Below are 14,896 nucleotides of genomic sequence, written 5' to 3'. Positions count from 1 at the left end.
GGAGGGAAGCTGTTCCCTGTGGGTGTGTGCGTGCGCGCATGTATGTGTCTGTCAGGACAATAGGAAAAAGGACACTGGAGCGGAGCTGCCAGGAAACAGTCGGCCATCTACCCGCGAGGAGAGCAGTTTTTCCTTCCCTTGTGTCCTGAGAGGAATGCAGCCGAGAGCCGCCATCCGCCCGCGCCGGGAGGAAACCTGAGAGCCCGTGCCCCAACAGGGAGAGGAAGAGTGGGGGAGGGAGCCAGCCCGGGCCGTGTGGTTCCGCGGTCACTGCACTCACGGCCAGTAAAAGTGGGGGGAAAAAAAAAACAAACCCTAACCAAAACGCCAAATACCGGCGAAAATCGCGCTTCCTCCTCCGCCCTTTCACTCGCACGTGCGGCTCGATCCTCTCTCCCTGCCAGGCGCTGGGAGGTGATCCTGAGCACAGGAACCTCTGCAGGGTTCAGCAGAGGAGCGTGTCAGGGTGGTGGCCCAGGGAAACACCAGGCTTTCCTCCCCTGCTGACACTGGCACCCCCTAGACAAGAAAGCAAAACAAAATGACATCACATCGCCGTGTTGCTCAGCTGCCTGTGCTCCCCTCAGCAACCAGGCACTTCACAACCCAAGCACAAAATGGCTTGGGGAAGGAGCCCTTGCTCTTTGGTTCCCCGACCCACCAGAGGAGGACAAAACATAACCAGCAAGTCTACTGCACATAACCATCCATACATTCTCCCCCACGGGCTTTGGTACAGCTTCTGACTATAGAAGAAAAGTAAGTAACATGAGTTGTCCTGGTACTGTCAGGGAAAACTGCTGGCAAGTCACCACGATGGCTCGGTGGAACATTCTTCTCCCACCTTTGTGGCAGAAAAGCCCATGGGAAATGAATGAATAAATAAAATAAATAGAGAAAGGTAAAATTTACAGAACTGAATACATGATTTTGAAGTTTAAGACATATTTTCAAAACAAACTGAAGATCAGATAATTCTTAAACAAACATCATAAAAGCAGCTAACGTTTTCAAAGAATTGTCTAGGTATTGCTGAGAAAATTGAGAAAACTTCTATCTGCATCTTTGTGCACCTACACACCTGGAAAACTCCAGCACTTTACCAGGTGTCAGTTCCAGCTCCATAGAGTCAGGAGAACTTGCTGATGTGGGAGATGTCTGAGGTAATAGGTCATAGCCCTGAAAAAGGCACTTCCAGAAGAACTGATTCATCCAGACATGGTCTAAAAAGCTTCCTCACATCCTGGCAGCTTGAAAGATAGACTACTGACCCAGTGACTCTCAGCACCTAAGCGTGTCCACGCCAGGCTGGGACCGCCACCTACACATCCCAGAAACCACCCACACCCTTTCAGAAACAACACTCAGGTTTCCACGTTCTGTCATGACTTCTTAAACAGTTTACCTCTCACAAAAACAAAACCATCAGTGTAGCACAGTGTGGGACCTGAACCCAGTTCCTTGGCTGCTTCTCTCTTGGCTGAATGACAGACAACAGGAAAAAGTGGAAACAGGGCAGAGACCTGATATAAAGAAAAGTTTCTTTCACCATGAGGATTATAAAGCACTGGAATGGCCCTGTAGTCTTCATCACCAGAGGTTTTTGAAACCCAGCTGAACAAAGGCCCAAGCAACCTTGTCTGAGCTCAAACCCAAAGCTGCTTTCAGCAGGAGACTGGAGAAGAGACCTCCTGCAATCCCTTCCAAGCTGGATTATCCTATGATAAACTGTCATTAATTACTGCAAAAGAGAAAATTTATCCTCAGTTTCTCTTTGGGAAGCAAAACAAAACAAACAAAAAAACCCCAACAAAAAACCCCTGCAAAACCCCCTCCCTTTCAAAACACTATTACTAGGTGCCTTTTCTTCCATAAGAGATATTTTTTTGCCTTTCATCTCTTAAAATTCTCCTACTGGCCAGTAAGCAAGCAGTAAAAATGGCTGTTAAAAGAAGATACAGAGTTATGCTATTCCTAACACACTTCCACGGTCTTTTGTCCCAGCGATTCTGTAGTGCCTAACAAACTTCAACAGTTCAGTGAAAACTATTAGGGAGGCCATGAATCCACTAGTTAAGGCTACCTTGGCAAACACTGATGAGTGTTAAACCCTCACTATTAGAAAAATAAATTATTTTCTTCCCAAATTCATTCCACTTTCAGAGATCAGGGTACAATTTTTTGAAAAGCTTTAAGTTATTTCATAGCTACATTTAAAAAAATGTCCGAACTGAGAAATCTGAAAGCATTTATTTGGGTTTTTTTCTTTGCTGAAACATTACATTTTTCATGGCAGAAAACCTCAAAACTGGAGTTATCAAAAAAGTACGTACTGTTCACTACTCTCTTCCAAGGGATGTGCTAAAGGCAAGACATTCTATAGAGGACTGTAATTTCCATTGTTTATTTTTATGTACATTGAACTGTTTGACAACGGAGCAGAGCAGAAGCAGAGCACCCATGTATGATTTCCTCCACCAAGCCCTTATCTCCTGACTGAAGCAGAGCTATTCTTACAGAAGCTTCCAACCCAGAGAATGTGCATCCAAGTTTTGTATTCCAGGGTAACCACAAGGGCATACTCCACCCAAGATGTTTGAATGTTGTCCTGGCGTGGGCCCCAATACTGTTTATTGTGCACAGGAAAAACTCATTACTACAAAGCAGCCAGCACTAAATGCATTTCACAAGGGTGCATTTTACAGGACCCAGAACAAAATATCAAAGTAAGAGTCTTCTGGAGTCAAACTCTTTGCGGAAACCCCTGTTCCCTGAACTGTTCAACAAACATAATCCCCTTTCATCTTAAATGTTCATAAGCATCTCATTTCTATCCCAATGCGAGGCAAAATCCTAGCTCTACTGAAGGTATTGACTGCTGTGACGATGCTGTGGCTTGTATTTCACCCAGCAAACTCTCCACATTCACCTTATTTCTCCTCCTCACCAACACAGGTCTGCCTATAGATACCCAAGAAGAGGTCCCTCAGCCCAGTCCATAAAACCTTCCTGGAATGGGCAAGACTTACAGGTTCTCATGCAATGTTAAAAGAATACCAAGGTTTTCTTCAGGGTGAGAGATGAGGTCTCTCACAGCAGATGACCAGCACTAGGAGACAGGTGACCTTTCAGGTACCTGATGATACCCTGATGATAGCAGGTTCCTCTCTGAAGTTCCCATTCCCCTCACTCCAAAAATACCAGTGTTACACACTCAGTTCTAAAGGTCTGGCTCAGGAAAGACACTCTCCATAAACGTTTTTCTCCCTGCAGAAGATGCTGATTGTAGCAAATGCACATGTTCTCTAGAATAGATACCCTACGAACAGGTTATTTAGACAGACACTTCTCACCAGAACCACCTTCTTTATGCAAAGGTAGAGGCTGCACTATGCTGCTTCAATTATCCTGAACACAATGGTCTTTCGATAACAATCAGATTCTCTTTATTGAAAAGAAAATGTGTCTACAGAAATTACCGGCACACTAAACCTAAGCTTGATCTTTTAGGGTAAAGTCCCCAAACATTTTATTCAATTAGAAATGCAGGAAGAATTTTTGTAATCCTAGAATTGATTTACTTCTTGGCTGGTCAGAAAAAGGTTTGCCATTCAAGCAGGCATTCTTCCCATCCCTTCCACATGTAACAACTCAAATGTTCACATGGGATAGCATTTACTTAATAACAATCTGTTATTCACTTCTCCAAGTGGCTTCACTGCATTCATATTAAAAAGAAAAATATAACAGAGGAGAAATTTCAGCACTAGCAATATGTTAGCAAGAAGTTATTTTTGTTTATATGCCTTCCCAAGCAAAAGAAATAATAGAGATACATTGTGCTGTAAACAGCTATCGTATAAAACTATGAAATCACTTTAGAGCTTCTTCATGAGAATCTGACTTTTGATGACGGGTAAAAATCATGATAAATAAGAAATCATTCTGACTTCTGGTTGCATGTTTGGCTACACACTTTCCAAAGTATTGTACACTAAGAGTAAATAGCTTATATGACAAATATGCTTCCAGATGCCTTAGATTTAACATTATTTTCTACACAGGAACTAAATTGGAACAATGGGCCAATTCACCTCAGCTAACTCTTGATATCCACACGTGAGCTATTCTTTTAACCTCTTTAACTTGCAAGAGGTGCTCTAGAAGTGCTCTCTATTCCTAAGGCAGGCATCTCACAAACTCTGAACTGTACTGTAAAAGCGCCTGTTTCTCGTATCTGACCAGAAAGGGTCCTGAAACTAACTTACTTGGGCAAGATGCACTCACATACCTGAAATACAGCTGCATGGTCTCAGCAATTCTATTTACATATATCACAAACAGGTCTTAGTGTCGCTGGATGAGTAAATTACTTATGGTTTCTGAATAACTGAAATAATTTTTATCTTGATTCAGTATGGAAAAAACAAACAAACAAACAAACAAAACAGAACAAAAGAAAACCCAAAGAGAGAAACTTTCAAGAAAACATTGGATGTCATTTGAAGGAAGTTTACAAGAGTCAGGTTCTTAATTGTGAAATGACATTACCTACCAAAATTTAACTAGACTCTGTGTGTGTGTGTCTTAAACTTTCTCTTCAAAAGGAGTTCACACACTTTGTTTAGGCTTTCCCTCCTTCATAGAATCATACAATTGGGCTATAAGTTACCTTAAAGATCATCTAGTTCCAACCCCCTTGCATGGGCAGGGACACTTCCCACTAGAGCAGGCTGGTCAAAGTCCTGGGACATCCCAACCTTCCCACTTTTTTTTTTTTTTTAAGGGAAAAGGAGGGAATGGAAGAGACGGGGCTACCTGCCACCTTTCTCCAAATAGTTATTTATATAATCTTTTATTCAACGACAAAACTGAAAAAGAGACAGTACAAAATTTCCTCCAGAGCACCAAAAAACCCCAAAACTCACCTCCAAGTCATTGCTTAGCTAAAGTTAATGGAGCAATGACAGCTGACATCACCCTGTTTTTCTGATTATCTCATCCACATACATCTCACTGTTCATCAGAGTATCACCAAGTTTTGCTGACTCTGAAGCAAGTGCTTGAGAAAAGTTGTGTGATACAATCTCCTGCTTAATTCTGCATTTAAGGTTTCATGGCAAGCCATACAAAAAACTCCTTTGCAAAATATTGTTGACAAGTTTGAAAAAAAAAAAAAAAGTTACATGTGCAACACAGTGAGATGGCTGAACTTTGTACGTCCTCTAGGAAAACATAACAGGTTGGTGAATAACTGTTTCCAGGCTTTTCCTAAAAGTTCTTGTCACTTAAAAATGGAAAGAAAGAAAAATCAATGTGATCCAAAGTCAGGCTTGATTTTTCAAAAAGCAGACCTTGACCAGGAGCCTCACTCACAAATAAAATACTACTACTGAATGTGTTGAAATGAGGACAACAAAGCTGGTGAAAGGGCTGGAAGGATGCCCTCTGTGGAGTGGTTAAGGACTTTGGGTTTTTCTAGTTTGGAGAAAAGGAGTCTGAGAGGCAACCTCATTGCTCTCTATGGCTTCCTGAGAAGGGGACGTGGAGAGGGAGGTGCTGAGCTCTTCTCCCTGATACCCAGTGACAGGATCTGTGGCAATGGTTCAAAGCTGCACCAGGGGAGATTTAGACTGGACATTTGGAAGCATGGCTTTACTGAGAGGTTGGTCAGACACTGTAACAGGCTTCCTACAGGGGTGTTCAATGCCCCAGGCATTTGGACGATTCCCTTAATAACATGCTTTAATTTAACTGGTCAGGCAGTTGGGCTAGATGATCACTGTAGGCCCCTTCTAAATGTAACAGTCCTATTCTATTCTACTAACAAAAAAAATATTATAAAAATCAAATGAAAGGCTGCCTTGTGCATGAATAAGCAAAGGAACTGGGATTGGCATATGTCAATAGTTTGGTTGGAAGAACAGAAAACCTAGAATTTTTATTCTTGCAGTGATTTGCTAGTCAGAGTTCAAGTCCTTCACTGCCCTGACAGGGCACATCCTCTCTTTCTGATAATGTTTCCAGATTCCTTTGGATCAGGAAAATAATTTTACCCCATGCGAGTGAGTATTAAACAAGTGGGACATGAACCAATATATTACATGTCAGAATTCGTTAGTCTAAAAAACCTCAACTTCATCAAATTCTGACAACACTTTATGAAATTTGTGCCCTTCCGAAGTGATCCAATCCTATTTTTCCTTGAAACACACCCACAAGTGTCTTTCTCTGAGTAGTGGAGGAATTTAGGAATTTAATAGGGGAAGCTTTGGTTTCCCACTGAATTTGTGTATGCTAAACCATCCTACAAGGAAAGTTTCCTGCTGTGCAAACAAGAGGATACCGATGGGGCAGGCTTTAGCACAGACTAAGTGGCAATAGCTGTCAGTATTCCTCACCAACACAAGTACGGGACTGTTGTATGTGAGAGGTGACACCATGGCAAAACTTCAACTTGGAGCCACTCACAGTAATCTCGGGAGACAGAAATCTGACGGAGAACACAATTATCCACTGGTTTCCCAATAGGAAACCTCTCAGTCCTCTCTGAGTTTGACAAGGCTGAAAAATGGCAGCCAGCTAGATCAGGGCTTCTTACATCATCTGGAAAAGGCTCAACACCATACACTCTTCAGCAACGAACTCTCCTGGAGCATCTGACTGCAGATTGCAGCACATACAGTCTAGCACGTCAAGGCAGGAAAAAAACAGATTCTCAGTTACAGCCTGATCCCAAGCTCCCTGAGTTTACGGAAAAGCTTCCGTGGACTTCAGCAGACTGTGGAGGACGTCTCAGGGAGTGTTTTTGGCCAGATTTTGATTTCTGAAGTGCTACATATGCTAGAGAAGATACCCTTCTCAATTTTAGTAAGAGGCATTTATTTCCCTTTGCTATTATCCTGCTCTGAGCACTGGATAAACCAAGACTTGATTCTTACCTAAAAGGTGAAGCCTATATTCACAGCATGCTTTGCAGCTGAAACACATTGTACTTTTGTACATAAAAAACACATCTATCTTCTGGGGGAGCTGGACATTTTTTAAGAAAAAAACTTCAATAGTCTGAAAAGTCTCTGGGAGCTCTTCCTTTTTAATTTAGCAAGGTGGTGTTTGGCAAGCAAACTCCTATTTATGAAGTGCCCTCATGGTGCCCTGTGAAATTTGCCATTTCCCTCCATGACAGCCAGCACTATCTATCATGAGAACATAATCCCCTAGGACAGAAGACTCGAGCCCTTTTGCTGCTCTCCTCTGCAAACAGATGTGTGCACGTTCCCCAGCTCTCTAAGTCACGGCTGGCTTTTGGCAAAGAACTTCAACAGCTGCACATCTGCAGAGGGGAAAAGCTTTCAGCAAAAAATACAGAGGGGGATCACATCCTCCCCCTGCCTGCAAAGCAAGCTCAGCATTTGCTTCTCTCCAGATGACACCCTGATGGGTTGATTTAATCATTCACATATGCGTGTCTCTTCACAATGCTAGCAAAATACCAGGCCTGTGACAGCATCTCACCTGAACTGCTCACAGTAACACAGCTTGTCAGCAAGCACTTGGCAAGACGCCTCGCAGGATATTAAGAGGAAAGCAGCATTCAAGGATGTTGCTAATATAAAATGATTCTACTGAATACAGCTAGTTGTGTGAAAGACCACTTATGATGAGGAAAGCATCTAAGCAGGTGTTTAATTTTAAGCCTATGCTCAAAGTCCACTATCTTCAATTAGATTACATGAAGTTCAGTCCAAACTTCCCTGAATGGGAATGATACTGCACTGGGAGCCAACAGGCTCTGATGGGTGGATTTAGGCATGTGCTTAGATCTACACGTCTGCTTAAATCATTTGCCAAACTGGGGGTACTGTACAGAATATTTAAGTGCAGCAGGATCACAGAAACACTTCACCACTTTGATTCCCGAAGGAAATTTAATTAAAACACAAAGCATCTAGCCATTTAAAATTATTCTGGTTACAAAGTGCAGTAAGTCCTCGCCCCCCAAAACAGTCTCTCTGTTGGGCTGCCAGAGTCCCAAGTAAGCTTCTGGAAACAAAACTTAAGTGCCTGAACTTGGTCAGGAGCCATCTGCTCTCAGGATCAGGAGTCCCAGTGCCTGGCAAGGTCCCACCCACAATTCTTTTGTCCACTTCCAAGGGAGGTGGCACCTTTCCCTGCTTGAGTTGCCCCTAACCATCATCAACTCTCAATGTTTTAGTATCTGGGCCAGATTTTCCAATTAGCTCAGAACCAAGCTTTTCCAACTGCTTCTCTGAGACCAGATTTTCAGCCAGGCACAGACTCCTGCAGAGATGTCTGACCAAGGGAAGGCCCTTCCAAACAAGGTCAGGACCCCATATGCTGAACTTTTCAGCAAATCTGTTTACTTACCATGAAGCCTAATGAGGAGCTGGGTGCAGGAAAATACAGCTGCCAGCATCTACTTGGGAGAACCTATCATTACACTAGTCTCAGCCCAGATCAATAGCTCTCTGCTATATGTGTGCTAGAAGGAAAGACCAGTGAAACACACCTCCATCAGCATTAGCAATACTACTTTACAGAGAAGATGAGATAAGACTTGCTGCAGTTAAAGGATGCCACAGCTGAAAGCAAAGTTATGCCCCTCCAATGGCTCAAGAAGCAGCCTCTGCCTTATTAGGGCACACCACTAGTGGCAACTCACAACCCTAATTCAGGCATCACAGACAGAGCCAAACAACTGCTAACTTACCTGTCTAGCTTCCTTCCTTTTGCCTTTTGCTCTGATCTTCCATCACACATCTCAAAATGATCCATGCCCCATACCCACACTCCCAGATGAGACCTCATCAGCACTGCACGTGAAGTCAACTGCATGAAGAACCCAGGAGACACCCAGGCCCATCTGTTACAGGCTTTTCTCTGTGTGGGTTGGTGTCTTTATTTTAACTCCCTCTGCTTCTGGGCCCCTCTCCATCTCTCGCCCCTCCCATCTCCCTCTCTCTACTCATGAGGACAGAGTTTCCATCCTGGCTTTGGGCCAGCACACGCCTGGGCAAAGGCAGTGCTCAGGAAAAGCCATCTTCTGCTCCCTTTAATTGCATAAACATGGCTGGTTCCCAGCCCAGGAGCACAGGGCTGAGCGAGAACTTTGGCTGCAGTCAGTGTAGGGGGACTCAGGACCAGTGGACTCCTGCCTGGGCTGAACATGGCAGCCTGGCCACGGGGCCACTGCCTCCTCTCCTGGCACCCTGCTCCGAGGGAGCAGCCAGAGGCTTTACCCCACCTGCCCATAAGTTGCTTGGTGTTCCATGAAGAACCATGTGTAACAGCACATAAAGACAACAGGTAACATTCAAGCCAAAATCTCGTTTGCACCAGCAACTGAAAGAAACAAACCAAAAGGCTCCCAGGCAAACCCAGCTGGCAGTGTCCCAGTGGTCGGATCATGACCTTGCCCAACATGCACAAGAAGGCCTCAGAGACCTACTATTCCTAACAAGTTTAATTAGTAAAAACTGACCTTTAATCACCACTGTAACTATTGAATCTGCCCTGCTAATTCCCTGGAACTAACAGTATGCCAGCTGCAGCTGGTTTCCCTAACCTAGGGAGGGGAAGAAGCTCTAGAACAAAAGAGGAAGATTATACCAGCACTCACAGCGTTCATTCCAGCAGGACATGATTCTTTTGAGCTTCTATCTTTCCAATTATGCTTGACTTCCCCTCAGCTTTACCATGGGACAGTGCTATTTGAAGAAAAGTCTCAATTTGAAGAAAAGACTGAAGAAAAGTTCTCAATACATGTTTTCTGCGTTAAAGAAAGGAGCCCTAGTGTTTCAAACTTCCTGCAAGGAAGTTTTCTCATGAGCCCCCTTTTAGGGTCTTTGTCACACACACGTGCTACCCCACATTTAACCAGCAAATGTTTAGGCAACATATTTAACTCAGGGCAGTACAAACCCAAGGCTTTCAGCATAGGATTTCCCTGGCCATCACACCAGGATTATCCTAAGAGCACAATCTCTGTAGACAACTGCAACAGTGGCAGGGTGGAACCACATCGTGTAGTTTGGAGATGCTCAGAGCTGTCCCAGCAAAGAGGTGACAGGACCATCATGACAGCAGAGCCCAAAAGGTGCTGCACTGCAGGCTTTATGCCATGAGCTCCCACTGAGCTCCAGGCTCACTAAAGGGCATGAACTGGTTAAGACTCACATGAGCAGCAGGCAAGTATCCACTGCTCTGACCAGGAACTCGATTGAGAACTTATGACTTTCACCTCATTAGTCCTATGTCTACAAGACACAGAGAGCCTTGACCCAAGTAGGCAGTGAACCACATAAAGGTTGGAACAGATTTGGAATAGGACTTGTCTATAAGACCTTAAATATTTACTTATGCAAGATGGTGATGACGCCTTCTAGTGCCATGCTGACAACACAGACCTTGAACCAGTCCTCAGTTTGTTCTGTGCCAGGCTTCCATCCAAGGACACGGCCCTTGGTTGAAAATCCGGGTTGTAGAGGGTCAGTGGGTCCAGGGTCTCTGGCTTGTCTTAGTTACCCAACTTAAACATGACCCGAGGCTCCTGTGGAAGCCTACACTTCAAAAGTACAGCCTTCATGAAGCCAGGAGTTCAATCATATGGTGTACACAAGGCTGAACGCAGACACCAAGAATGAAGGTGGTCTTCACTAAAACCTGAGCCAAGGCCGACTGTCTGAGGCCAACAACCCCAGGCAATGCTACAGGCTTGAGGAAGAGTGGCTGGAAAGCTGCCCAGCAGAAAAGAACCTGGGCGTGATGGTTGACAGCCAGCTAAACATGAGCCAGCAATGTGCCCAGGTGGCCTAGAAGACCAACAGCATCCTGGCCTGCATCAGAAACAGTGTAACCAGCAGGAGTAGTGAGGCGATTATGTCCCTGTACCTGGCACTGATGAGGCTGCACCTCAAGTACTGTGTTCAGTTCTGGGCCCCTCATGATGAGAAGGACATAGAGGTGCTGGGGAGAGTCCAGAGAAGGGCAACCAAAAGGGTGAAGGGGCAGGAGAACAAGTCCTACGAGGACAGGATGAGCGAGTTGGCATTGTTTAGTTTGGAGAAGAGAAGGCTGAGGGGAGACCTCATTGCTTTCTACCACTGGAGGTTGTAGGGAGGCAGGTGTTGGTCTTTTCTCTAAAGTAAGGCCTGAAGTTGCACCAGGAGATGTTTAGATTGGATATCAGGAAGAATCTCTACACTGAAAGAGTGGTTAGGTGCTGGACCAGGCTGCCCAGGGAGGTGCTGGAGTCAACATCCCTGGAGGTATTCAAGAAAAGGGTAGATGTGGCACTACAGGACATGCTCTAATGGTCACGGTGGGTGCTGTGTTGTTTTTTGTTCAGTGGCATTTGGGTTTTGGGGCTTTTTTTCCTTTTTTTTTTTTTTTTTTTCCCTCTCCTGGGTGGATGGGTGGACTTGGTGATCTCAGAGGTCTTTTCCAACCATAACAATTCTGTGTTTCTGGGCTGAAACCACCACCAAACAGCATGTACAGTCACACATTTCAGCCTTTGCTTTTGTTTCGAATAGTTGGTAAAGCTGACAAGCAAGATAAGCAGTGCTATTGTCCTTTCCATTGCACTTCAAAGCTACAATCAAGAAAGCACTGTCTCTTCTCTAGCCTTGTGTGGGCTAAGCAGCGTGTACAGACCTGCACCCCTCAGATACAATGTTGTTTGAGCTGTATCTAGGCACAACTGGACTCACTCATTTACTGACAGAACTCAAATGCAACAAGGAATTTCTTTCAAGCCACATCCCACTCACTTCTTCCCTGTGGAGTCTTTGCAGTCCTCAAGGAACTGCTATGCAAGTTCATTAAAAGTCCTATTTCAGCATTTCCTTCATAGTAGAGGCCTCTTCCAGCCAGCTCTTGGGATCCTGCCAATAGACATATCAGCCACTAGTACTTAAATCCTTCCGCTAAAAAATGCTTCCCTAAAGAGCTTATACCCAGGTTCTGTATGCCTAAGAGAGCTGATCATCAAAATCAACCAGCCTCAACGAGAGCTTAAGTGAGGTTCTTCTCCACTCTCATAGGCTTAGTGGTGCACTACAGAGCCTTCTCTCCCCTCGGTCTGGCCTCCACTTAGGAAGAAGCAGCTTCAGCACAGTTCCAGTCAGGAAATAAATGTCAGGTGCCACAGAAGGAAGAGAAAACCAGCTGTCTCGGATGATACATTCATTGGAGGATCCAAAAGACCACAACACATTTTGGGCACTTCTGAAGTACCCAGCATTTTCCCATGTTTAAAAGCCTAGCTCTGTTGCATCAAGCTGTCATTGTCAAATTTCTTAAACCTGGGGCAAGGACTGCATTTGCCTCTGTGCCCCCAGATCCAGCAAAACAGAGCTTTTAATTCCTGTCCAGATGTGTTAGTTATTATGACTGATATTCAGAAAAACTCTGTGGAAAAGCTCCCACCGAACTAAGATCAACACTGTGAAAACCACAGCCTTGCAGCTTACGTGGCCTTTATTTATCAACACCAGGTATGGGGGAAAAGGCAAGCATATTGTAAGAGCTTGACAAAGGATCTAGATACCCTTCCTCGTCTTGGAAAACAGAAAGCATTACGTGGTTGCATCTGCAGACAAAACGTCCTAAAAGATTTCCCTAGGCAGTGAGCTGGGGACACTACTGAAAGCAGCACCTTGGGATGCTCCACACGCACCTGTGTGGAGAAACAAAGAGGATTGTGCTTGAGGATCTGAGCTGATGAACTAGGGGCAACTTCTGCATGGACTGTCAGGACGGGGACATGCCAAAGACCAATCCAGGCTTCAACACCACCACCTTCTCACTCAGAGGAAAAAGAAAAGTCCCAGCCGAGACACAAATCATTAGCCTGCTTTTTACATCCCGGATTGCTCCAGTGTCCTTTTTTAGTGCATTCTCTTCTGTTTCTCAAAGAGATGCTGTATTACCCTGGGAAATCCTGTGGCTTTCCTGTAGTTTCCATCCTTAAGAGTTTTCAGTTGTTACCAAGTCTGTCCTGATGTGGTAGATCCCCATTCTCACACACCGAAACAGTGTTTGGATTATTTTAGCAAACCCAACCAAACAAAAAAACCTCAAAAAACAACAACCAGCAAACCCCACAAATATGACCTTGCTGACAACAATTCAGAATACAACACAAGGATTGAGGAAACACATTCCTTTCCTCTGGCAGGATACAGTAATGACTCCCTTTCTGGTGGTTCAGAAACAGAGCCAGTACACTTTTATTGGAGCTCACTACCACACACCAAGAATGAATGGCCAGTAAGGTGGCAGCCTACACAGAAAACAGCTTTTTAGTCCACCAGCAACACCAGCACCTCCCCTCCCAGCAGCAAATGAAAGCCCCATGAAAATCCCTCTGCCCTTCTCTTTATCCTCCCAGCATATCTCCAGGCTGGAGATACTCCTCTCCAAAAGCAACACCATAGCTTAAACGGCAAGAGCAAAGGTGGCTGGCTACACCTTATGGGCAGGAACAGCTCCCATACAATTTGCTGACCTGTCCAGGAAACAAACTGTGGTCTTGCAAAAAGCAGGATTAAGCACCACATGCTTAACACTTACTACCTGGTCCTTGAGGAGGCTCTAGGGCAGCCCCCTGCAGTAAGAAAGCCTCCGTCCTCCCACGACCATCCCTCTTTCAGCACCAAGCACCAACAGCCAGGCTCCCTGGAGACTCACAAAATCAAACCCTCTGAAAGTGTCCCAAAAGCACTTTTATAGAGCTCACTCTCCAGTTTGCATTTGACACCCTTGAACCACAGCAGCAGACAGCTGTTAGCTCTTCATTGTCTCCTTCCCAGCTGCCGCTTCCCCCTAACTCTGCACCTAAATCCATCAGCACCCACCACCCCTAGGTACCACAGCAGGGAGTGGGTGTTTCAGGACAGGTGAATACTCTCCTGGATACCAACTGCGACTCAAAAATGCTACTCTGTTAAGCTACAGGCTGCACCCAAGTGCAGACGTTTCCTCATGCCGAGTGCAAAGCAAGAGAAAAGCAGGCTACAACGAACAGAAAGAAAGAAAGAAAGAAAGAAAGAAATCAGTGCAGAGCTACGATCGCGGAGGGAATCAGGAGTTTACTGAAACTGAGGGGGACTCTGCTGCTTGCTCCGGTAGGGCCTGAGCTTTCCCCGAAGAATCTGCTCAGCATTTTCTCGTCTTTTTTTTTTTTTTTTTTTAAATGTTGCGGGAGGCCGAAGCAGGGCTGAGTCCACCCCGGGGCCTCAGGCTGGGCTGCTCCGCTCCTCTGCCCCTCTCCCCCGAACCCCTCGGGCCGGCTGTTCGGCGCCGGGGCCATCGCCCTCCCCTCGGCGTTTTCTCCCCCCCGCCCGCGGCCAAGAGCCGCTCGGGCAGCCGACCCGGCCTCCCCGCAGCAGCGGGGCTCCCCGTTCCCGGCGGGAAAACGGCGGGACCGAGCGGCGGTGCCCTCAGCGCCCGGGAGCGTGAAAGGGGGGTACGGCTCACGCCCCCCTCCCCCCCCCCCCACCTCGATTTGCCCCTCTACAGCCAAACGCATTACCGGGAGAAGAAAAACCAATTTGGAGACTAGAGGGGAGAAAAAAAAACCCCAGAATTAGCCACATTTTGGAGCGGCACCGATCCCTGGCGTCCCGACCGCCGCCGCGGGGGGCGAGCGCTCTGCAGGCGGCAGGGGCTGCCTCCCAGCCCCCCCCTCTCCGCCTCCCCCCCGGTAACCTCCGTCCCGGCCCCGCCACGGGCCCCTCCGAGCCCCTTTACCTTCCCCGGCGGCAGCGGGGGTGCGTGGCCGTGCCTCGGCATGGCGGCGGGGCCCGGCGCCGGGCTGGCGGCCTGCGGACGCGCGGCTGGGGGCTCCCCGCCCGCCGCGCCATGCAGCGCC

The 14,896-nt window shown here is 46.2% G+C and overlaps 1 protein-coding gene across 5 annotated transcripts in view; it reads right to left on the bottom strand.

Moving 5' to 3' along the window:
- DENND2A (DENN domain containing 2A) overlaps positions 1 to 14,896 on the bottom strand; it is a 62,253-nt gene extending 47,357 nt beyond the window's left edge. For 2 of the 5 annotated variants that reach the window (XR_007891644.1, XM_051640521.1), the window contains exon 1: positions 14,776 to 14,896. The gene's annotated coding sequence lies outside the window, so the exon portion shown is untranslated. The remainder of the gene's footprint in view (positions 1 to 14,775) is intronic. The other 3 variants (XM_051640499.1, XM_051640512.1, XM_051640510.1) reach the window with 2 other exon arrangements.

The sequence above is a fragment of the Apus apus genome, chromosome 1 (assembly GCF_020740795.1).
Source record: "Apus apus isolate bApuApu2 chromosome 1, bApuApu2.pri.cur, whole genome shotgun sequence".
In the NCBI taxonomy this organism is placed as follows: Eukaryota; Metazoa; Chordata; class Aves; order Apodiformes; family Apodidae; genus Apus; species Apus apus.
Note: the sequence above shows the minus strand (reverse complement) of the source record. Positions and strands in the feature narration are given on the sequence as shown.